Source organism: Paroedura picta, chromosome 9 (assembly GCF_049243985.1).
Source record: "Paroedura picta isolate Pp20150507F chromosome 9, Ppicta_v3.0, whole genome shotgun sequence".
Classification (NCBI taxonomy): Eukaryota; Metazoa; Chordata; class Lepidosauria; order Squamata; family Gekkonidae; genus Paroedura; species Paroedura picta.
The window spans coordinates 79,391,231-79,413,816 of record NC_135377.1 but is presented as its reverse complement, the minus strand read 5'-3'; the positions used below and the strand labels follow the sequence as shown (position 1 = coordinate 79,413,816).

Here is a 22,586-nt window from a genome sequence, read left to right as displayed (position 1 = left end):
AGAAAGATGTATTAAAAGATATTCTGAAGCTACAGCAAGCTAGAGTGGCAATACAGATACACAGAGTGAGAGAGAGTAAGAAAACAGACCCTAACTGGTCCTGTTCCGCCCTATAGCTGGGAGATGTGCTGTCCAGGCTGGTTTGATTTCTCCTAGGAGGTGCCTTACCCAAAGCGAGCCCTTGAGGATGGAAATCAGGATCTGCAATGAGGCTCCTCGCCCAAGGAACCACCCCCATTCATAATTAGCCATCTGTGTTTGATGTGCCAGAGCCGGGGCAATAGAGACGGCCGCTCTGACCAACTGGCCCCAACATCACTCAGGTGTGGAGAGACCAGGAGGAGGCCAGGCAATCGTCATCACAGACCCGGCCAGGGACCACTTGGCACTTTACGGCAGGGCTCCTCACCTTTCTCAACGACGCTGCTTGTGTGGGCAAACAAGCCTTTCCTCACATGCCCCCATCTAAAGAAGAAGAAGAATTGGTACTTATATGCTGCTTTCCCCCCCAAAAGGAATCTCAAAGCGGCTTACAGTCACCTTCCCTTTTCTTTCCCCACAACAGACACCCTGTCAGGTGGGTGAGGCTGAGAGAGCCCTTATATTACTGAAGAAGAAGAGTTGGTTCTTATATGCCACTTTCCTCTACCCTAAGGAGGCTCAAAGCGACTTATATTCACCTTCCCTTTCCTCTCCCCACAACAGACACAATGTGAGGTGGGTGAGCCCCGTCAGAACAGTTTTATCAGTTCTGTGGCGAGCCCAAGGTCACCCAGCTGGCTGCATGTGGGGAAATGCAGAATTGAACCCGGCATGCCAGATTAGAAGTCTGCGCTCCTAACCACTACACCAAACTGAAGGGTAGCAATTGTGCAGTGCTTAGAACCATGGTTCAGCTGCAACGCCTTTTGTGATAAGGAGATAGTCATTGGTACTTTCTCTTCATCATGATCAGGGTTGAATAAGAATGCAGGAGCCACTTCCTGCCCAGTAGTGGTTTATCCATGTAGCAAATCCTATGGGTACTGTGGTTCCAGGGGACGAAGAGTGTGGCCAGGTGCCATAACCCCTCATATGTGATATTGCCCACTTGGCCCCTGGCCACCCATTGGCACTCCAACTTCCTGCTTGTCCATATATATATTTATTTATTTACTAGGGACAAAGTCTGTTGCACCCAGGAATTCAACCTATGCTAGAAGGCATTTCTGCACTGTGTCTTCCTTGGGTGCTCGAGGGAGGGAAAGCATGAGTGAGAAAGAGAAGGGAGGGAGACTCTTCTGCACCTCTCAGTGTGTGTGTGTGGGGGGCATGCAGTAGGAGTGTCCAAAGGCCACCCCAAACCTTGTGGGGCTGATGGGTGACATTTTCTCCATCTCCCAGTGGTATGCCAAAAAAGTCTCGCTGGGCCCTCTGGGAGGGAGGGTGGCCTTTCCTGCATCTCTCCCCCACCGACTTGGGAGACTGCAAAGGCTGCACTTGGCCCCCTGGGGCTTGCAAGGGGGGCTGAGCCCCTTCTCCCACCCATACCCCCATAATCTCTGGTGGGCATAGAGGCCATGTTCAGTGTCCTACGGCTGGACAGCAAGCCAAGCCTCCCTCCCAGCCTTCCACTGTCTGGCCCAACTTGCCTTTGGGAAGAGGGCAAAGAAGAGGGGAATGGTTCTTCTTTCAGCAGGAAGAAGATGGATGAGGATGAGATTGGGGATTGGACAGACTCAACATTGGCCCTCCAAGAGAGAGTGGATCCTCTTCAAGGCCAGTCAGGTAGGACATGAGTTGTCCTCACATAAGTTGAACTTTAGTATCTTTAAACCGCTCCGTTGGAGTGATATAAATAAAGCAGTAAGGTGGGCTCTGTCCGGAATGGGGAAGGGTGGCCATTGGCCCCTTCCCCCTGGATTGACAACTGGAGGGCCCAATTGATTGTCAGTCCACTGCCAAGGGGCCAATTGGCCCCTCCGTTGTCAGTCTGCTGCCAAGGGGCCAATTGGCCCCTTGGCCCCTGACTGACCCGGCCCCCCCACGCCGGCCACCTTGCCCCACCGCCGCCATCAGCCTGCATGCAAGCAAGGTAGACGGTGGTCAGTGTGGCTCCCCGAGCTTCGGACCGGCAAAGGGACAGCCCCGCCATGGCGGGGCTGTCCCTTTGCTGCACAGGAAGCTCCGGACCCGGCCTGGAGCCTGCTGGGCCCGTTGGGCTTCCAGAGCGCCAAAGGAACAGCCCAGCCTTGGTGTAGCAGTGCTGGGGCTGTCTTTTTGCCACCCCGGAAGCTCTAGTCCCGCTACTCAGCCTGGTGGGGGCCCCGGGAGGTGGACGGGGGACGGGTGCCTACCTCCCCAAATGGCCCCCAAATGGCCCCTTCACCTCCCCCTTCCTACCCCCCTGCCAAGTCTCCTCACTTCCCCCCTTTCTCTCTCTTTCTTTTCCTCGCACTCCGCTGCGCTGCCCCCCCAAACACCCACCCTCCCACCCATCTCTACCTCAATCTCTTCCCCCCTGCCGCCCTCACCACTCGCCCCCCCCCAACCACCCAGCGGACCCTTCACCCCTCTCCTTCCCCCGTGCCCTGATCCCTTTCACTACACCTTCCTTTCCCCTGTACCTGTTTCTCCTTCCTTCCTTCCTTCCTTCCTTCCTTCCTTCCTTCCTTCCTTCCTTCCTTCCTTCCTTCCTTCCTTCCTTCCTTCCTTCCTTCCTTCCTTCCTTCCTTCCTCTCTCTCTCTCCCTCTTCTAGCCCTCTCACCTGCTCATGTTCTATCTTCCTTCCTTCCTTCCTTCCTTCCTTCCTTCCTTCCTTCCTTCCTTCCTTCCTTCCTTCCTTCCTTCCTTTTTTCCTTCCTACTATCCAACCATCTACCCATCTCTTTATCAACTCGCGCTGAGCCGGAGGTGGGGGGAGCCTGCCACATCCACCCACTGCCTGCTAGTGCCCGCTGTATTACAGCAGGTTTACTTTCTAGTAGTTAAATATTATAACATTTTTATACGGCCCTCCCTTATGGCTTAGGGCACTTTGCATCATGAATTCACAATTCACAACTCCAATGTTATTTTGGTACAATACACAACAATTACATTCATTAACTTGTAAATTTGTCAAGTTAATAACTTGTAAACATCAAAAATGGTTAACTGTATAACCATATAAAACTGTTACTTGATGAGGCTGGCATACTTAGGGCTGCATTGTGTTGTATCAGATGGCCTATCTGGTGAGAGAGGGTTCTAGGGGATCCCAGTTCATAGAATCATAGAGTTGGAAGGGGCCATACAGGGCATCTAGTCCAACCCCCTGCCCAAAACATCCTAAAACATCCAAGAAAAGTGTGTATCCAACCTTTGCTTGAAGACTGCCAGTGAGGGGGAGCTCACCACCTCCTTCGGCAGCCTATTCCACTGCTGAACTACTCTGACTGTGAAAATCTTTTTCCTGACATCTCGCCTATTTCGTTGTCCTTCAATTTATCCATCAGAACATCATAGGGAACCTTGTCAAAAGCTTTACTAAAAAGTAAATGACATCAACCGAATTTCCATGATCCAGCAAACCTGTTACTTGGTCAAAAAAGGAAACCAGGTTGGTCTGGCAGGACCTGTTGGAGACAAATCCATGCTGACTTCCTTGGATCACCAAATTGTCCTCCAGATGTTTGCAGATTGCTCCCTTTAATATCTGCTCCATTATCTTCCCCACAACAGAGGTCAGACTCACTGGTCTGTAGCTTCCCGGGTCATCCTTCCTCCCTTTTTTGAAGATCGGAATAGCGTTTGCTCTCTTCCAGTCCTCCGGGACATCTCCAGTCCTTAAAGAGGTTCCGAAGATGATGGACAAGGGCTGTGCAAGTTCTCTGGAAAGTTCTTTGAGTACTCTCGGGTGCATTTCATCCGGCCCAGGGGATTTGAACTCATCCGGTGCAGCTAAAGTGAGCTAGATGTAAGCTGGTGGTGATTCCTACATTTTCCAAGTCACTTACCTCGCACTGAATTGGCAAATGCCTGGGGGCCAGGAAAAGACATTGGTCTATTTAATGCATTTCAATCATTGTCATATTTTCTTCTAAGAATGATGCCCCCTAAGAATGATGACATCTTACTGAGTCTTCTCCCAATACTCTTTAATGGTTTGACTTTTGTAAATTTTTACCAGCTGATCAAAGTTTTATTAGTGGTTCTCTGTTATGGGATTTTAATGTTCTATTTTACTGCCAGTCTAGATTTAACTCCTGTTTCATTGTCAATCGTTTTTAATACCTTTGATCTCTTTTTTATGGCTGTATATGGAATGTTTTATTTTCCTTGCCAAATGTGATTTTTACTAGTCTATTGGTTTCTAATTTTTATTATTGTTTAATGTTTCCAAAAGTATTACATTGTGCATTGTGGATGTAGGATCTCTCATGGAAGTGTAGGATACAAATAGTTTAAATCCACAACCTACTCACTACTGTCTTTTAGCCTTTAGAGAGAAGGAAAGAGGGTACTATTTCCCCGTTCTAGGGCTAGTAACCGTAAGCAGAAAACGGATTGCTTTTGACCAGTAAAACTGTAGAGGTGGGTGATTATATCCACTTTCAAAAACTCTGTGTGACCACGACCTGAATCAAGGCCTTAAGAGGGTGCTGCTGTTTTCCTTTTTTAAGATGCTGAGATCTGCTCGTGGATTTTCCAGTGTCATGACCATGTGAACTAGGGTTGTGCACGGTGGCGTCCGAATCAGCCACTGCGGGCCGCTGCAGCCAGCGCCTCACCACAGGGTGTGTGTGTGTGTGCAGCCGTGCTCCCTCCCTCCGCAGTGAGGCGCTGGCTGCAGTAGCCTAGAGCGGCCGATTCGGACACTACCACATGCAACCCTAACGTGAACACACAAAGCTGCCTCTTGGTCAATGAAAGTCAGTATCATCTGCTTAGACTAGCAATAGTTGTCTAAGATCTCAGCCAGAGACTTTTCCCATCACCTCTTTTTCCACTGGAGGTACTGGGAATTGAACCTGAGACCTTCTGCAAATGATCTGTTACTGAGCCACATGGAGTCGACCTGCCATCTCCTGCCAGTGGTCAGGGGGGGCCTGGCAACCCTCCTTTTAAAAGAGAAAGAAGTGAGTTTGTTTACTGTTTGATGCAGGGAAGCCCTAGCCTAGTCTAGTGACCATTGACAATAGGGTTGCCAGGTCTTCCCTGACCACTGGCAGGAGATGGCAGGTAAGGTTGGCAGAATGAGTTTGCCCTTTAAAAAGCCGTCAGTGGGGCAGTTATGCAGAGGCAACATTTTCCCTGGCCTGTCTAACATATGTGCAGCTTTAGAGAACAGAATCCACCAGGCCAACATGGTGTGCTTATAAAGGCTGCAGAAGCCCCCCAAAGCCTTTGGGACCAAGCAGTGATTGGCAGAAAAGGGAAGTGCTGGGCACAGTTGCACCAGTCCTGTTCTCAACATCCCTGAGCCATCCAGACCCTGCTTCCAAACATCTGGCAAATGTTTCTGGGGAAGAGTCTGGCTGACCGTCTATCAGGAGATAGAGCTGGGTTTCATCTGCATACTGGTGACAGCCCAGCCCAAAGCCCCATTCAGCTGTACCAGCTGTTGCATATAGATGTTTAAAAGCATAGAGGAGAGCATGGCCCCCTGTGGCACTCCACAAGGGAGCACAAAGGGGTCAGATAACTCTTCCCCCACTGCTATCCTCTGTGTCCGGTTCTTAAGGAAGGAGATCAGCCACTCTAACGCTGTCCCCTTAATCCCTGTCCCACCAAGGCTAACAACTGGTGGTTGACCACATCAAATGCGGATAACAAATCTAAAAGCACGAGCATAGCTGAACCATCTGAATCAGCCTGACCCGGAGATCAACCGTCAAAGCGACCAACACAGTCTCCACCCTGTGGCCAGGACAGAGGCCTGACTGGTGTGGGTCCACAGCCAAAGAGTCCTCCAGGAATGCCAGGAGCTTGTCTGCAGTGGCCCACTCAACTACCTTCCATAGAAACACAAGATGTGAGACCGGGTGTTAGCTGACGAGGTCCCATGGGTCCCATTATGTTTTTTTTTCCCAGAAGAGGATGAATCACTTCCTCCTTCAGCCCTTCAGGGAACTCTCTTGATGTCAGAGGGATGTTGACAATCTCCATCAAAGAGCCTCCTATCCGGTGGTCACCTGATTTGAGCAGCCATGACAGTCAGGGATCCAGATGGCAAGTGGCCATCCTCACTGATCCCAGCAACTTGTTCACTTCAGTTAAGGAGAGGCATCTGAAGCCATCAAACATCTGAAGCCCCATGACAGCCACGGAACTCCCAGTTCTCATTCTGTATCAATCATGGCCGGAAGGTCCTGGTGGAGCGACAAGACTTTATCCGCAAAAAAGCTCGCTAATGCCTCACAGCTCAAGTCTAATTTATGACTATTTTGGTACCCTTCCTCGAGGGCATTAAGAGATCGAACTACGCTAAATAATTGTGCTAGGCAAGAGCTAGTAAATACAGTTTGGGTGGAAAAGAATTCACGCTTTGCCACTTTGACCGCCATCTCATGCACCCTCATAAGCATGCAATAAGATGTTCTTGCCACCCCACCGTGCGTTTTCTGCCACACTCACTCTAGCCATCTCACTCCCCTCTTCCTCTCACGAAGTTCCCGGGAATACCACGGAGCCTGCTTGAGGCAAGGATGCAGAGGGAAATGTGGGAAGTGGGAAAGAAGTCTCCTACTGACCTCCATGGCCTTCCCCACCCAGCCTGTCCTTTGGGAGATGGGGGGCAGGAAGGTGGCAGCCCACACACACCCCTGCAGTCTTCCTGGTCCAGCCTTTGAAAGTTGTGGGGGAAGGGCAGTGGCGGGAAAGTGGCAGCCCAACCTTCCACTGCTGGCTCAGCCTGGCCTTTGGAAGATGTGGGGTTGGATGGGGAAGGTAGGTACAGTGGTAATTTGTGCAGGCAGCTGTTTCCTCCAGGATAACTTATCCCTTCTGCCTCTCTCTTTTTCATCATGTCTTTTTATCTTCCACCGTCTCTTTCATCCTTCCTTTCTCCCTTCCGTGCTTTTTCTTTCATCCTCCCTCCTTCTTTTTGCCTACCTCCATTTCTCATCCCTTTCTACTTTCACCTTCCTTTCTCCCTTTTCCCTTCCTTTCCTTCTTTCTTCCTTTCTTGCTTCTTTCCTTCACCCTCCCTCTTTCTCACACTCTTTTCTCACTCATTCTTTCTTTCATCTTTTCTCCCTCCTTTTCCTTCCTTTCTCCTTTCTCTCTCTCTTTCTCCCTTCTCTCCCCTCTCTTTCTTTCACTTTCTCCCTCCCTCCCTCCCTCCTTCCCTCCTTCCTTCCTTCCTTCCTTCCTTCCCCTCTCCTCTCCCTTTCTTTTCCCCTTTATCTCTCCCCCTTCCATTCCTTCTCTCTTCTATCCTTCCTCTTTCGCTTTCTATCAATTTCTCCCTCTCTTTCATTCTGTTTCGCTTTCTTTCTTTTGTTCTCACCCTCTTGCTCCCTTTCATTCTTTCTTCTCTCTTTCTTTCCTTACTTCTTCTCTGGCTTTCTTGCATTCTCATTCTTTTTCTCTCTTTCTCCGTCTCTCCTTCCCCCTCTCTATTTCTGTCTTTTTTCTCTATTCTTTCTTTTCCACTCTTTTCCCCTCCCTTTCATTATTTCTTTCTTTCTTTCCTTCCTCTCCCTCCCTTCCTCTGTTTCTGTCTTTCCTTCCTTCCTTCCTTCCTTCCTTCCTTCCTTCCTTCCTTCCTTCCTTCCTTCCTTGGAGATCAGTTTATTTATTTATTTGATTTATATGCCACTACTCCCAGAACCAGCTGTCCCTGTTCTTCCTAAAGATCTACAGGCACCCACGTGAAGGATGGCAACCCAGCTGATTGCATATGCAGGAGGAGTCTGGAATCAAACTCATCTCTTGGGATTAGAATCTGCTACCTTTTAACCACATCACCACACTGGATCTCACGATCAAGCAAGGAGCGGGAAGGTCAGAGTGCGGGTTTATGTGCTAATGCCCGTTGTATTCCTGGGTGAAACTGGCTTTGCCTCTAATTCAGATCTAAGTGTGGCCATACTATCTACGACACATTCCAAGACAAAACACATGCACTTCGAGAACTGAAGATGGCGCCATAAAGAAAAGCTGGACTTCTGTTCAGCTCTTAAGCCATGCCGAGGGTCAGGGGCTTTTGCACCTGGCTGACCTGAGCAGATACGCAAATCTGCTCACCGGTAGCCCCAGGAACCGGGAACGGCATCCTGAGGGTCCTACAGATCCGTGGGGAGATAGGAAGACCGACCTCCCTGGATTAATAGCGGCTTGTGCTCAAGGTCACGATGGCGTCTTTGTCGCAAACAACTTTACAAGCTTGAAACGACCAGCTGACCTTACATTCTTCCTAGACCATCATTTACCAGATCGACAGGAGCAGAAGCTGACAGAAGCTGGAATCTGCTACAGTAAGAATTGAAAGCTTTCTGGCTTTTCTCTCTCTTCTCCCACAAGCTCTTCCCTCCCCCCCCCCCCTCAACCAATTCACAAGCGAATTCCTTCTTTCGCCGAGTGAGAGACTCCCAGCTAATTATACCCATTAACCAAACAAAGAGAGTGCTTTGAAGATTTATTGGTGAAAGTTCAGTGGGGCAATTTGACTTGATACGGAGATCGACAAACTGATAATTTGGGATCGCTCGTACTCCCGCGAGACCTCACGAGACTTTCTGTTTATAGTTTGTGACTGCCTAGAACTATGGAAGAATTAACTAAGGCACAGCTTTTCCATTTGTTATGCAAAGGAAACTCAGAGATACTGAAAGCAGTCAACAAGCTGGAAAAGGAAATTCGTGGGACTAAGGGGGAGCTTTTGGATGGAGCCCAAGGTCCGGAGAGACCAGCTGATGACGTAGCTCAGCTAACAGTAAATCAAGTGAAACTTCAATGTCTGGAAGTTAATCAACTGGAGGGAGAGAGTGCCAGAGATGTAAAAACTCAAAGTACCTTTAAAGAACCTGGGAAAACAGATTCAAGGAAGGAAAGTACCGAAAACCTGGAAGTCTACTCAGAGCAGGAAATGACTTGGATCAGCAAAATAAAAAGAGTCTATTCAAAAGCGACAGCAACTAGGAAGCTATCAGGAGATATTTCTGTGCGACCAGAGGAAGAGATCCAGATTGACAAAGGATTCAGAGCCCCCTCAAAGGCGATTACAAGCAAGAATCAAGTAAGAGATTTCTTTGGCCCTGACAGAAGGACAATCAGAAATACTCTACTATGGAAAAAAACACAATTTCATTTTCTGCAACCACCTGAAAGATGAGCTGAACAATGGAGTACTCTCCTGGCTTCCTGTGGAAAAATAATAGCAGTAACCTTTAGGACAGGTCCAATATATGAAGGGAACTGACTTTATATCATTTAAGACAATAATAGAATATATCCTTATAATAGATTATACCCTCCTATGTATCAACAACTACTTTGTTAAGAAAGATGGTAATAACCCATAGATCAGGATTAATATGCGATGGGAATTGAATATGTATGTTAATATGTATGCTAAAAGAGGATGACAAACCATATTTTATAGGCATTAACAAGACGACAGTAGTAATTCTTGGGTCAGGGCCAATTTATGAAGGAGACTGACCTAATATCATTTAAGATAATAACAGAATGTATTCCTATAACAGATCATACTCTCATATGTATTAACAATCACTTGGCTAAGAAAAATGGTAAAAACTTTTAGATTAGGAATAATATGTGATGGGAACTAAATATCTATGTTAAAAGAGATGGCAAACCATATCAACTGGTCGCTTTTTCTTTACAACTTCTCTGTAAATGCTTTACATAATAATAAACAATAAAATTATAAAAAAAAAACACATGCACTTCACCCAACACTCATCCCATTCACGTATACAAAACAAATCTGGAAATACACTAGGAACAGCAGTACAACAAGACCAGACACCAACACCCATTACAAAAATACCTCCCGACACACAATGCAGCAAGCAACCCATTCAACAGCATCAACCCATGACACAGACTACTAAAAATAATTTTAAAAATTAATCAGATCAACTTAAACTTTTATTCCAAAACACAGTGAAAACAAAACACCCAATGTTTTAATACAATACACAACACCCCTTCAGGCCTGGTTGCTGGGGTGCAGTGTGGTGGACTGGGCTTTGGACTGGGCTTTTTCTGTCCTCCTTCTGGCCACATCTCAGGCCTTGGCCTGTCCACCCATGGCCAAAAAGCTTCAAAACGGAGGGATGCCAGTCTGGGTAGGAACATGCCTGCAGTCTATAGCCATGGAGCTCAGAGTGACTGGAACTTGGTGTGTGAGAGACCCTGGTGGAAGATAATATGTACTTCCCCGCTCCAAAGCAGTCAATTGCACAACCAGAAGATCCCCAGGTCCCACCTGGAGGTTGGCATCTCCGGTGTAATGTCATGCAGTCCCCTGTTCAAAGCTGCCCTCCAAGGGGACTGATCTCTTTAGGCTACAGATGATCTATAATTCCAGAGGATCCCCAGACCCTACCTGGAGACTGGCATCCCTATATCACTGGCCATTCTGAGCACCAGACCTTGCTCCGCAAAACTCACAAAGGCTTGCGAATTTGTGCCCTTTGCCTTTCAGTTGTCCGGCTGTTAGAATCCACCATAATGTGCATACAGGATCAGTCCCTTGAAGAAGAAGAAGAAGAAGAAGAAGAAGAAGAAGAAGAAGAAGAAGAAGAAGAAGAAGAAGAAGAAGAAGAAGAAGAAGAAGAAGAAGAAGAGTGGGTTCTTATATGCCGCTTTTCTCTACCCGAAGGAGGCTCAAAGCGGCTTACAGTCGCCTTCCTTTCCTCTCCCCACAACAGACACCCTGTGGGGTGGGTGAGGCTGAGAGAGCCCTGATATTCCTGCTTGGTCAGAACAGTTTTATCACTGCTGTGGCGAGCTCAAGGTCACCCAGCTGGCTGCATGTGGGGGAGCGCAGAATCGAACCCGGCATGCCAGATTAGAAGTCTGCATTCCTAACCAAATACACTAAGCTGGCTGTCCCTCCCTCCTTAGGCCTTTAAGCATCAGGTCATCCCACTGCCTGGAAATGCTCCCCTCCCAGCCTACCTTGGCAAGCTGGTGGGGTGGGAGGTGGAGTGGTTAAAGGGATCGGGGCTGCCCTCTTTTCCACACAGGCTGCCTAGAGTCCATTGTATTCTTCTGCAATGGGCTTTACTAGTAGTGATTTATAAAAACAGAGTAACAATAAGGCAAAATAAAATAGCATGTTAAATAAAGGAAAATCTGAAATTAAATAAAAAATAGATGAGGATTATTCCGTTTGGTAGCAGCAGAGAGCTTTGCTTGAGAATCCAGCTGCAGCTTCTGAAATGGATGAATCTGTCTTCTAAAGGGTAAGCCCTGAATGTTGTCAGTATAGATTGATCTTCTGCTCAACCACGGCATGAGGCAATGTGCATGGGCCACGGCATGGATAGGGCAGTGAAGCAGTGAGGCAGGACTGCTGTTTCAGGATGACGGCTCTGGCAGGAACAGGAGTGCTCAACATGGGGGACGTTTGTGTTCAGTAATTCTTAAGTTACGTTCAATGCCTGGGTAGTTGAATGTGTGATTGAACTCACACTTTGATCCAGACTTGATCTGACCTCACATTTCAAGTGGACAAACATTGGCTTTTTCGTGCAAACTGCTGTATATCCACCTTCCCTGTAACTTGGAGTGCAGCTGAATGTGACAGTGAGCTACTCTTAGAATCATAGAATCCTAGAATCATAGAGTTGGAAGGGGCCATACAGGCCATCTAGTCCATACAGGCCATCTCTTCCTTCCTCCTCACTCATATATCAGGTTTTCTGTTGATTTCATTTCTAGCCTGCCGTTTTTCCATCTCTGAACTTTAAGAGGATCCCAAGGTGGCATCTGCCAGACCTAGCCCTGCATGGTCCTCCCTAGACACCAGCAGGGGTAGTGTTACCAGATCCTGGTTGGGAAACACCAGAGGATTTGGGGCTGGAGTCTAGGGAGACTGTCCATCCACAAAGCACACACGTTTCCCAGGAGAGCTGGTCTCTGTGGTCTGGAGACGACCTGCAAATCCAGGGGTTCCCCAGGCCCCACCTGGAGCCTGGCATCCCTACTTCCGCAAAGCTTCTGTCATCATCACAGACCCTTCATTTGAGAGCCCTTGTGGGCAGTTGGCTGCCCTTGTGGGCAGTTGCTGTGGTGCATCCCCCCCCCCCCCCCGCACACACACACACTTTGTTCTGTGAGTTGTGTTCAGCCTGTGGGAGTTCTTTTTAAAAGGGTGCTGTTGCTTTCAGTGGGTCCCCAGTCGTGGGAGGTGTTTATTTAATGGGGGGTGGGGGTGGCGGCACTTGGAAGCCAGGCTCTCTGGGGGAAGGTCAGCTCTGCCTTGGGGTGAGGGAGAGTTAAATCTCCCTGGATTGAGGAGGGGAGAAGAAATATACTCAAATCCTCGTGGAGGGAGGGATTGAGGAGGAGAGGGAAAGAAAAGGGCCCAGGAGCCCAGTTCCAGGGAGAACAGGCTGGTTATTTTCTTTCTCTGAGGTAAAAGTTACGGTTGTTTCTCTGCCCGTTCATGTTCCCCCTTCCTTTTTATTCGGGATGTCCCTTTTTGTGATTTAACCGATCAACTGTTGTGGGAGGGGCCGGGGGGGGGGGTTGACCTGGTGCTTCTGCTATTTTGCTTAGTGGCTTAACCAAGAAAGTATCATTTCCAGGAGTCTGTGGACTGCTGCATGCCATCCCACAGCCAGAGAAAGGCTTAAAAAGTTCCAATCAGATTGGAGTGACAGAGTTAAAATGAGTCAGTGCTGTCCAAAAAGAGGCTATTCAAAGCTTCAGTTGAGATTTATGTGCAAATGTGGAGATCTGCACATGAGAAATGAAATAGGACTAATGATGCTGATTCTGCCCTAATGTCTGGGATGTGTCCCAGGTCATCACTTCCTAAGCTTTGGTAGCAGAGAAATGGGGCACTTTGTTCAGTAATCTTTGTAACCTTTCTCAAGCACACAAATCTACTTGCTAGTGGAAATTAGAGAGGCACTGGGTCTACTTGGCGGGAAACCATCCTGTCTCTTCCTTGTCTGTCAGGTTGTCAGGCTACAGCTGGCAACTCCTAGTAGTAATTAGGGATGGCGGGCGGGCATGATGCTAGAGCACCACCGCTAGCACTTCCATTTGAAGCACTCTTGGATGCATTTGTTGCCACTCATGGAACATCTCACCAAAAAGAAAAGCATGCATGACTCTTAAATTTGGTTCTGAAGATCGAGCCCGACAGATCCCCTTTCTACTCAGCTGTGTTCAATAAAGCTTGGGGGGAAATTGTCAGGAGATAGTAGGTTGATGGGCTTGCCCTTGAGAGAGTTTAATGCCCAAGGGAAAACATGACGATGAATAATCACCAATAAAAATCAACCATCCAAGCTCTTCCTTCCTTGCCTTCGGCTGTTGCCCATTTCCATGACTGATTGATATGAATTGCTTGACCTTAACATAATTACCTCTAATAGTCATCATCAGACAATGAAAAGTACTTTACAAATAAAAGCAAATAAACAAGCCCTCCAATATATTTCAACATAATGATTCAATCAATAGTCATCATTTCAAATTGCTTATTGCTGCGGTATTCTGTTTCTATAAAATTTGCTCGTAGACTTCATAATGCGCCCATTCAGGGTATGTGGAGTCTCACTGGAGGACAATTCTTTTCATGGTTATGTCTCCAATCTCAATTTTTAATGTGGCCACCACTAGCTCTAAAAAGCAGTTCCCAGAGTAACGTGCCAGGTCGTATTCAGTGAAATTATTTATTCAGTAACTTTCCTGTGTGACATTTGATGATAACATTAAGAAAGGGTTTGGAGTAGGACCAGGCCTGGTTCATTCCACCTGGTGGTGTATTCCGGGAGGGATGCGAGAGAGGCTGTGGGGAGCTCTGGCTTGAAGCTGAACAAAATGTGTCATGTCCCCGAAAGAAAGGTTTGCTGTTCTAGCCCTGCTGAAAATGGCACAGCCCAGGACCTGGATTAACCTAGAGCACACTAAGTCCTATAGTAATGTCCAGTGCCATTGTGAGTGCAGAGGCATTCCCCAGCAAATTTAATAGTCCTCAATAATAATGAATTTAATAATAATAAATGTAATAGTCATAAAGCCATGGAATGATGTTTGTCAAAGGTTGCTAATATATAAAAGTTCCAGAGGTCCAGTATTTTTTGTTCAGGATTTTTTTTTAAAAATCCCTAGTTTAAAATGGCTTATTTCAAACTTATTATCTCTATACACTAGATGTCAGACTTCTCAAGGAATATTTGGTGAGTTTTGATTTTGAATTTTGTACAGTGTATCAAAGGATGTCACCCCAGCCAGGTGAGGCCTCAGAGTTACAGGTTTCTCTTTATAAAATGTCTCTCTGTAAAATGTTTCCGATTGTCTGGAGAGCACACTAGATGCATTTAAAGATGACTGGGGCATTACTTCCATTCAGCCAGCTCTTCTTTAAAAATATGCAATAATTTATTATTATGTTTTTAAAAAATTGATTTATAACCCATCCCTCTCTAAAAGGGGCGGTTGGCATATAAAATCCAGTACCTATAAATAATTGGACCATTAAAACCAAGACATTTAAAAACAGTTTAAAACTAAAGTGCTGCCAAAAAATCCCAACTGGATGATGTCAGCCCTGGTCCCTGTAGTGAGAGGTGTTGTGTTTTAGCAGCTGTTCAGCATGCAGGAGAGAGACTTAAGAACAGTCACCAAGCCCAGGGTCATAAAGCCAGAGGTGCAGTCAAGCAGGCCAATGAGATTCAAAGAGTTGGTCTGTGGTTAGAATGTCCAAGAAGTCTGGCAGGATGTCAGTCAAGGTGGATGTTGGCTTGAGCATTGTGCATATTTGCTTTCATAAAAGTCCAAGGTCTCAGTTCCCCTCTTAAAGCTGATACCAGAGCTTCTAGCTCTCATTCTGCAAACATTCTGCTAATTCACAGCAAGACCACATGCAGGCACTCCTACATGGTGTAGTGGTTAGGAGTGTGGACTTCTTATCTGGCAAGCTGGGTTTGATTCTGCACTCCCCCACATGCAGCCAGCTCGGTGACCTTGGGCTCGCCACAGCACAGATAAAGCTGTTCTCACTGAGCAGGAACATCAGGGCTCTCTCAGCCTCAACTCCCACCCATTCAGGAACCCTTCCAGGGCCTTCACGAAACCCCAGTGATCAGGAAACCCTGGCTGAGAATGCCTGGGCTAGAGGAAGCAAGGCTTTGACATCTCTTAGTGGTTCAGCGGATATATGGCATCGATGTGTGACACAGGGATATGTAACGCAGCATAATTATATGACTGTATACAAATACGTTGCATATAGATGTGATATACAGCAAAAGGGTCCCAATGCATCAGGAGAGGGAAGGGGGCGGGGTGTTCCCTGTCATTTTAACTCATGATTCAGAAGATTTAACAGATTCACTGACCTGCAGATACCAGGAAAAGCCCTTATCAGGTTTCCCTGCATATTCAGTTCCAGGCTGACTTAACATATTAAATTATTTAAACCTTTAGACAGAATAGTAAGAAAAAGAGTTTTTATATTCTGCTTTTCAGAAATTAAGGATTTTATAGAATTTCTTGAATATATTCTTTCTGTCTGAGAGTCTTAAATACACGTTATCCGTGTTTGGTAAGAAAGTTCAGTTATCACTTTCTCCCAAACTTACTAAGTAAATTTGAGAGAAATACTACTGTTAAAACTGGCACCTGTTTTTTAATCAATTGTGTAAAAATGGCACAAAACGGGCATAAAATGGCATATAAACATAACGGCATAAAGGAAATGAACTATCTGAGAATAGCAGCAATGAAAAATGGGAGCAATGAAAATGTCTACAACAAAAAAGTAATGATAAAAGGGGAGGAGAATAAATGCAGTCCTCAATCGACCCCCCTCCCAAATTCAATGTGGATACCTGTTCAGTACAACAATCCAGAATGTTACTTGTTCTCCAATATATATACAGAATTCTGGTATGTGGTAAATCCTCCCACAAATTAATTGGTGTGTTCTTATGCCCCCCCCCCCGTAGGACACTTTGCTCTGTGGGTGCTAATCTACTGGAGGTCCCTGGGGTCTCAGAAGCACGCCTGGCCCTTGTGGCCTTAATAAGATTAAGACATCATTTCATATTCTGCTTGAATGTGATTTTGTGAATATTAGGGATTATGATATCAAGATGCATTATGGATCAAGCACTTTAGAAACCTTGTCTTATTTGTCAAGAAGTAACAATCCTAAGATTACTATGATTATTTACTCCTTTATTTGTTATGATTTTGGGTGTATATTTAACCTGGCAGCTGGTCTGGGACTATAACTTCCTTATTTAAAATAACGTCTGCTGTCTGTCTTCAACTAAGCCAATTTATCCCAGAGTAAATCTCTAGGAATAAAATTGAATGCAATATTCAAATCTAGAAAAGGCATTAACGATTTCTTTCCACAACTACCACTGTATTTATTAGCCAAGTGGGTAAGGATAATGCAGTGATCTAAAGTGGACTTTTTTGTCGACAAGGAAATTGTAAAATTGGTACAATGCAGCCAGAGGATGTAGCGATGGTCACAAGAATATGCAGTTTTAAAATTTGATTTGATGGATTCATGGAGGATCAGTCTATCAAACTCTATTGCTACTAGCCCTGGTAACTGAGGAGAACGTCCTCATTCAGAGCCTCTAAGCTTCTGAATCCCAGAGCCAGGAGGCCACATTGCAGGATGTCTGAAGGAACTGGTTGGCCATTGTGTGAGTCAGAATGGACTGCTGGTCTGATCCAGCAAAGCGCTTCTTATATTCTTAATACAGGTAAGAGAGGTTTATAAAATTACGAATGATGTGGATAATGTGGAGAGAGGGGACTTTTCTTCTTCTTCCATAATACTAGAGTTTGGGGGCACCCAATGAAATTGTTGGTAAATAGATTCCTAACAAGCAAATGGAATTACTTCTTTAACCAATAAGCTGCCAAGTGAGATAGGATACTGGACTAGAGGGTCCACTGTTCTGGTCCAGCAGGCTGTTCCTATGGCCCTGTTGATCATACAGGCATCCCAGGGGTAGTCAAACTGCGGCCCTCCAGATGTCCATGGACTACAATTCCCAGAAGTTCCTCTGCTTCCTATGTCTATCCAATCCCCTCTTGAAGCTAACCATGCTTGTAGCCACCACTGCTTGCTGCAGCAGTGAGTTCTGCATGATAATTACTCTTCTATCTGTTCTAAGATAATTGTTTATTAATTTAATTGAATGCCTGTGATTTATTGTAAGAAGACAGAAAATTACTTTGGTATCCCATGCATAATATTGTAAGCCTTTATCATGTCACCCCTCAGTTGCTGGTTCTCCAAAGTAAAGAGTACGAATGTACAAAAAAGTCCTATCTGGACAGAGTAACTTGGACTCCAGAATGCCACTTAGCAGTTCTAATCACAGAGTCAGTTTTGAAGGCTCCTGACTTTATTAATCTATCAGCAGTGGAATAGGCTGCCTAAGGAGGTGGTGAGCTCCCCCTCACTGGCAGTCTTCAAACAAAGGTTGGACACACACTTTTCTTGGATGCTTTAGGATGCTTAGGGCTGATCCTGCATTGAGCAGGGGGTTGGACTAGATGTCCTGTATGGCCCATTCCAACTCTATGATTCTATAATTCTATTTATAGATGCATCAAATGTGGGGGCCATTTCGCACGGCTTCAAAGTAGCAGGATGGTTGCCAATTGGAAACGCTACAAATTTGCCATAACCCACGACGTCGTACACAATCTGCAACAGTCCTGCAACCGACCCGCAAAAAGCGCTTCGTTGTAGCGCTTCTAGGGGAATCCAGAAAAGTGGATTCACCCTCCGGATAGCGATACACTCCTGCAACCAATCTGCAACAGTAGCGCCACAGACTTGTGCGTTACCATTGTTGCGGTTTCTTCAAAGTCCCTCCTCCCGAGCCTTTCCTCCTAACTTCCGGCGAACTGTCCGCCATCTTTTTTCTCCGAGCGAGCGGGGATCTACGAGGCAACGAGACAGCGACTGGCTTTCAAGCACGATCACTTTCTGAAATTCTGCCCGGACACCACAATAGTTTTCCAAAAGCACAGTGGCACACACCGTCACGTTCCAAACATTTGCCCATAGCTTAAAACCCCGTCTACCTTAGGCCAGTACTAGCGGAGTCAACGTACGGGGATCATTTTTAAAAACTTTCCTCTGAGCGTGACAACGAACGTTCGCCAGTTACATGTCATTGATTTATGCTTTGGTTGGTGAATATTATTGGGGAACTGTCGCGTACCACTGCAATTGCTCTCGATTTTACACCGGCATGCGTTTTTGTAATGGCGGACATCTCACTAAAATGGCTCCCGCTGCATGTTCAAACTGCTCTTCCCGCGTGTGGACGAATCAGCGCATGCGAGAAGTCAAACAAAAGGCGCTAATCTGGCCATTAGGAGCAGATCCTGTTCCCGCGCGAGGAGTTTTGAACGTGACATGTGACCTAATGTGGCCAATGCGCGTGTCCCCTACTGCCCTCTACCAATCAGGAGCCGGCTAGTCCCTTTGTCTTTGTGTGCGGGAAGGTATATGATCCGTTGCACCCTGCACCTCGCACCACCATTTTGCTCAGCTACTAGCGAAAGCACCATGGAATCCTCTTCTCAAGCCTCGTCCGTCCCTGCAACCGGCCGTGGCCCAACTTGGAGGGACGCGGAGATCAGGGACCTGATCGCGATTTTCTCGGAGGAGAAAATCCAGGACGCCTTCCAGTCCTCTCACAGGAATAGGGAGGTCTTCGAGCAGGTGGCCATAAAGATGCGTGCCCTGGGCCACAACAGGACCGGCCTTGAATGCCGGTCGAAGACCAAAACGATGCGGGCGGAGTACATGAGAGCCGTGAACCATAACAAGGGTTCCGGCAACGAAAAGGTGACCTGCCCCTACTTTGAGGAGCAGCGCCAGCTGTACGGAGACGGGGAAGGAGCCGGCAGGCCGAAGCGCGTCGGGAGGAGCCTTAAGGTGGTTCGGAAGCCGGCTGCCCCGGTCGAGGAACCACCCGCTGAGGAGGATCCCGGCGAGGGCACCTCGTCCAGCTTTCGGCCTCCACCCCCCGTCCAGCAACGACCAGCGGAATTGGTCACGGTGGACCTGATGGCCATCGCTCCTGGGGAGCCAGAGGAGGTTCCTGAGCAAACGCCCCTTGCCTCCGGTAAGTAATTTTCTTTTTATTTTATATTTTATTGTTTTTATATTGAGCAAATGTGTGTTCTGACGTTTGGGAATCGTTTTCTCGTGTGTTCGTTGCAACGCATAATATGATAGGATGTTTGTGGATTGCTTTGGGTGGCTTTTTAAAACGGTTGTGTTTAACCAACAACCCAAACAGTTTTGCAGCATGCCTCAGCCATAGGCCTTCTGCAGCGCTCTAGCCACTACTTTGGGACCTTGATGTGTGGTTCAGGTTGTGTGCTTGCTCCTTTTTCACTATTGTATGCCTTGTGTTCGTTGCAACGCATGCTATGCTTGGATGTTTGTGGATTGCTTTGGGTGGCTTTTTAAAACGGTTGTGTTTAAACAACAACCCAAACAGTTTTGCTGCATGCCTCAGCCATAGGCATTCTGCAGTGCTCTAGCCACTACTTTGGGAGCTTGCTGTGTGGTTCAGGTTGTATGCTTGCTCCTTTTTCACTATTTTCTGCTCTTGTCCACAGAGACACAGATGCCTGGGACGGTGGTCCTCGAGTCCCCTGCAGCAGTAGCAGAGGACAGTGATTCTGGGGCGTCCACAAATGTTGGTAAGTATCAGTTGCAATAAGGGGGGGGGGTTTAACTGCTTTGTGCTTTTCTGTTTGTGCAGGGCAGCAGCACTGCCAAGAGACAGAAGAGAGTCCCTCAACGTTGCTGCTTTAGGGTTTGAAGCTTGCTTTGCCACACTTTGGTCCTAAATCATGTTCTTTTTTCCCTTTTTTCAGATTTTATACCCGGGACACAGGAGGAGGAGGAGCGTGGGGTGGCTGGACCTCCTGCCCTGCGCAGGCGGATACAGATACAAGATGGTGAGCGTGCATGAACTGTTCCTTTCGAGCCATGGCTGCAGGGCAATGTCTGTGTGCAATAACTGTGTGCTTCCTTTTCATTTTTGTGCTCCCCTGGCATTGTTCTGAGTCTTGGTTTAACATGTAACCAAGAAAGGCCACCATGGGCAAACAAACAGTAACCATGTGCTCCCCTGGCATTGTTCTGAGTCTTGGTTTAACAATATGTAACCAAGAAAGGCCACCATGTGCACCAGGGTGAGTTTTGACTGTCTCGTTGTTACTAACAGTTCTTTTTCTCTTTTTTTGCCAACAGAGGTCCTTTCTGAAGACGACGAGCCAGCTGGCTCACCACCCAGGGGCGCTCTCCCGGCTGAGGAGAGGCTGGCCAGGGAACGCGGCAGGCTGCGGCGCGTCTCCGTCCTGACTAGTGTGGGAGAAAGGATCCTGGAGCACTGCCAGGAGGAGTCCAGGCGTGCCGCTGCTGCAGACCAGGCGATGCTCTCCCTCGTGGCCCAGGAGGGCAAAAAATTCCGTGCCATCCTTAGAGACTCGAACAACTCACTACGCGAAAGCGTGGAGGAAGTTCGAATGATAAGGAGGCTGATGGAGAGGGCGGTCGCGGTTATGGAGGCGGCCACCCCTCCACAGATTACAGTGCACGTCCCCCCCCCAACCCACACCCCCCCCACCACCTCCAGCACCCACCCCACCCCCCCACCACCTCCAGCACCCACCCCACCCACCCCCTCTCAGAATGCCGCGACCCAAACGAGAAGGAGGACTGTTCTCGGGAAGAGAGTCGTTAAACCCGCGGACAAGTTCTCCCCCTCCTAGTTTGGGCCATTTTGTCTGTTTATCTGTGTTTGCTGTTGTCTGTTCAATAAAGTTTATGTTTTTGACTCTGTCTCTGTGTACCCTCTCTAGTGATTGTGCCTATTCTGGCACCGTTGTGTGGGTTGGAGGTTGGAGGGTGTTTTAAAGGTTTAAGGTGTTTTAGGAGTTTGGGGTGAAAGGTGTGCGAGTGTAAGGAGTCACACTGGAGTCTTTTTCAGGAAATTTACAACAACATTTTATTTTCAGAAACAGTTCAACAGGGGAAAAAAACAAGGGAATGTAACTTGGACCCCCCACCACCACCACCACCCTCCAAGAAAGCCAACTTTTTTTTAACAAATTCAAATATTTAACAGGGATAGAAAAATGGGCAAAGTAACTGGGAACCGCCCCAACACCCACCACCCCAAAACACAAAAAGAAAACAAAACTTAGGTCCCACCGCTCCCCTCCCCAGCCCCTTCCAGCTCCCTCACTCTCCTGCACAACCGTCCCATGGTCCCCCGCACTTTGCGGCGGAAGAGGTCTTCGTCCTCCTTCTTCTTAACTGTGTGGGGAGGGAGAAAAAGTACACATTAGTGCCACACATATTTTCCAATTTTTTTAGTTTACATGCATACACTTTTTGGTGGCCTTAGCCACAGTGTGAGAAGAGTTGGGCAGTGGGGAACATAACCTACGTTCTTCCGCCTCCCTCTGCTGCCTTTGCTGCTCTAACTCCCCTTTCAGGTCTGCCACTTCAGCCTCTAAGGCAGTCACCCTGGCCTCCATGGCACGCAGCCTTGCCTCCATAGTTTCTGCTATAGAAATCAAACAAAGAATTTAATAGCACTTCAAATGGAAGCATCACAGCAGGCTCCCATATTGCTCCATGGGGGAACACACACATGGGTCTCCCGCACAGACATAAAACTCTCACCTGCAGCCTGTCCTGAGGTGGAAGGTCCCTCTTCCTCCCCCTCCTCAAGCTCAGGTGCTTTTGCCATCTTGGATGGTGATTGTGTGGCTGGGCAAAGAAAAAGAGAAATCATAATTAAAAGCACACAAACCAGAGATGAAACACAGCTGGTAGACACACCACAGTTAGAGTCAAAGCGCATAACCAAAGTGGTTCTACACAGTACTGGCGGGCTAAGTCAGAGGGGGTTGACAGCATCTAAGTACTTTCTCGAATTTCATTGGGGACAGTAGGGGAAAGAGGCAGCTAGTCATGCCATGCATGTTTAAGGGCAAAACACAACGAGGGCAGCACTTACCCATATGCCTCCTCATTTCCAGGGGGGGCTTCCCAGCCTTCTCCCATATTTTCACCATCTGGTCGTGGAAGACCGTCCTCCCGCTTGGCTGCGAGACCCCCCCCACACTGTTCCAGACTGTTGAGGAAGTCCAGCTTCACTCGCTTAAATTTTGTCCGGACCTGCTCCCAGGTCCGGACATAGCCCCTCTCCCTCAGCTTTGATGCCAACACCAGGTAAGCACCCTTGGTGTGGCAGTGGGTGCTGGCCATAAGGCGGCCAACACTTTTCGATTGGAGCACCAGCTCCAGAAGTGCCTCAGCCTCGGCGCGCTGCCAGAAGGAGCCCTTCCGTGGCTTCGGCATCTTCGGAATGACGGTTAGGGAACGAACGTA

The 22,586-nt window shown here is 47.5% G+C and overlaps 1 long non-coding RNA gene across 1 annotated transcript; it reads right to left on the bottom strand.

Moving 5' to 3' along the window:
* Nucleotides 1-21,412: 21,412 nt before the first annotated feature.
* Nucleotides 21,413-22,281, bottom strand: LOC143844292 (uncharacterized). The gene is made up of 3 exons (XR_013233929.1): nt 21,876-22,281; nt 21,637-21,756; nt 21,413-21,503 (listed from the first exon to the last, which is right to left on the bottom strand). It is a non-coding gene; the product is annotated as an uncharacterized LOC143844292 (long non-coding RNA).
* Nucleotides 22,282-22,586: the final 305 nt, after the last annotated feature.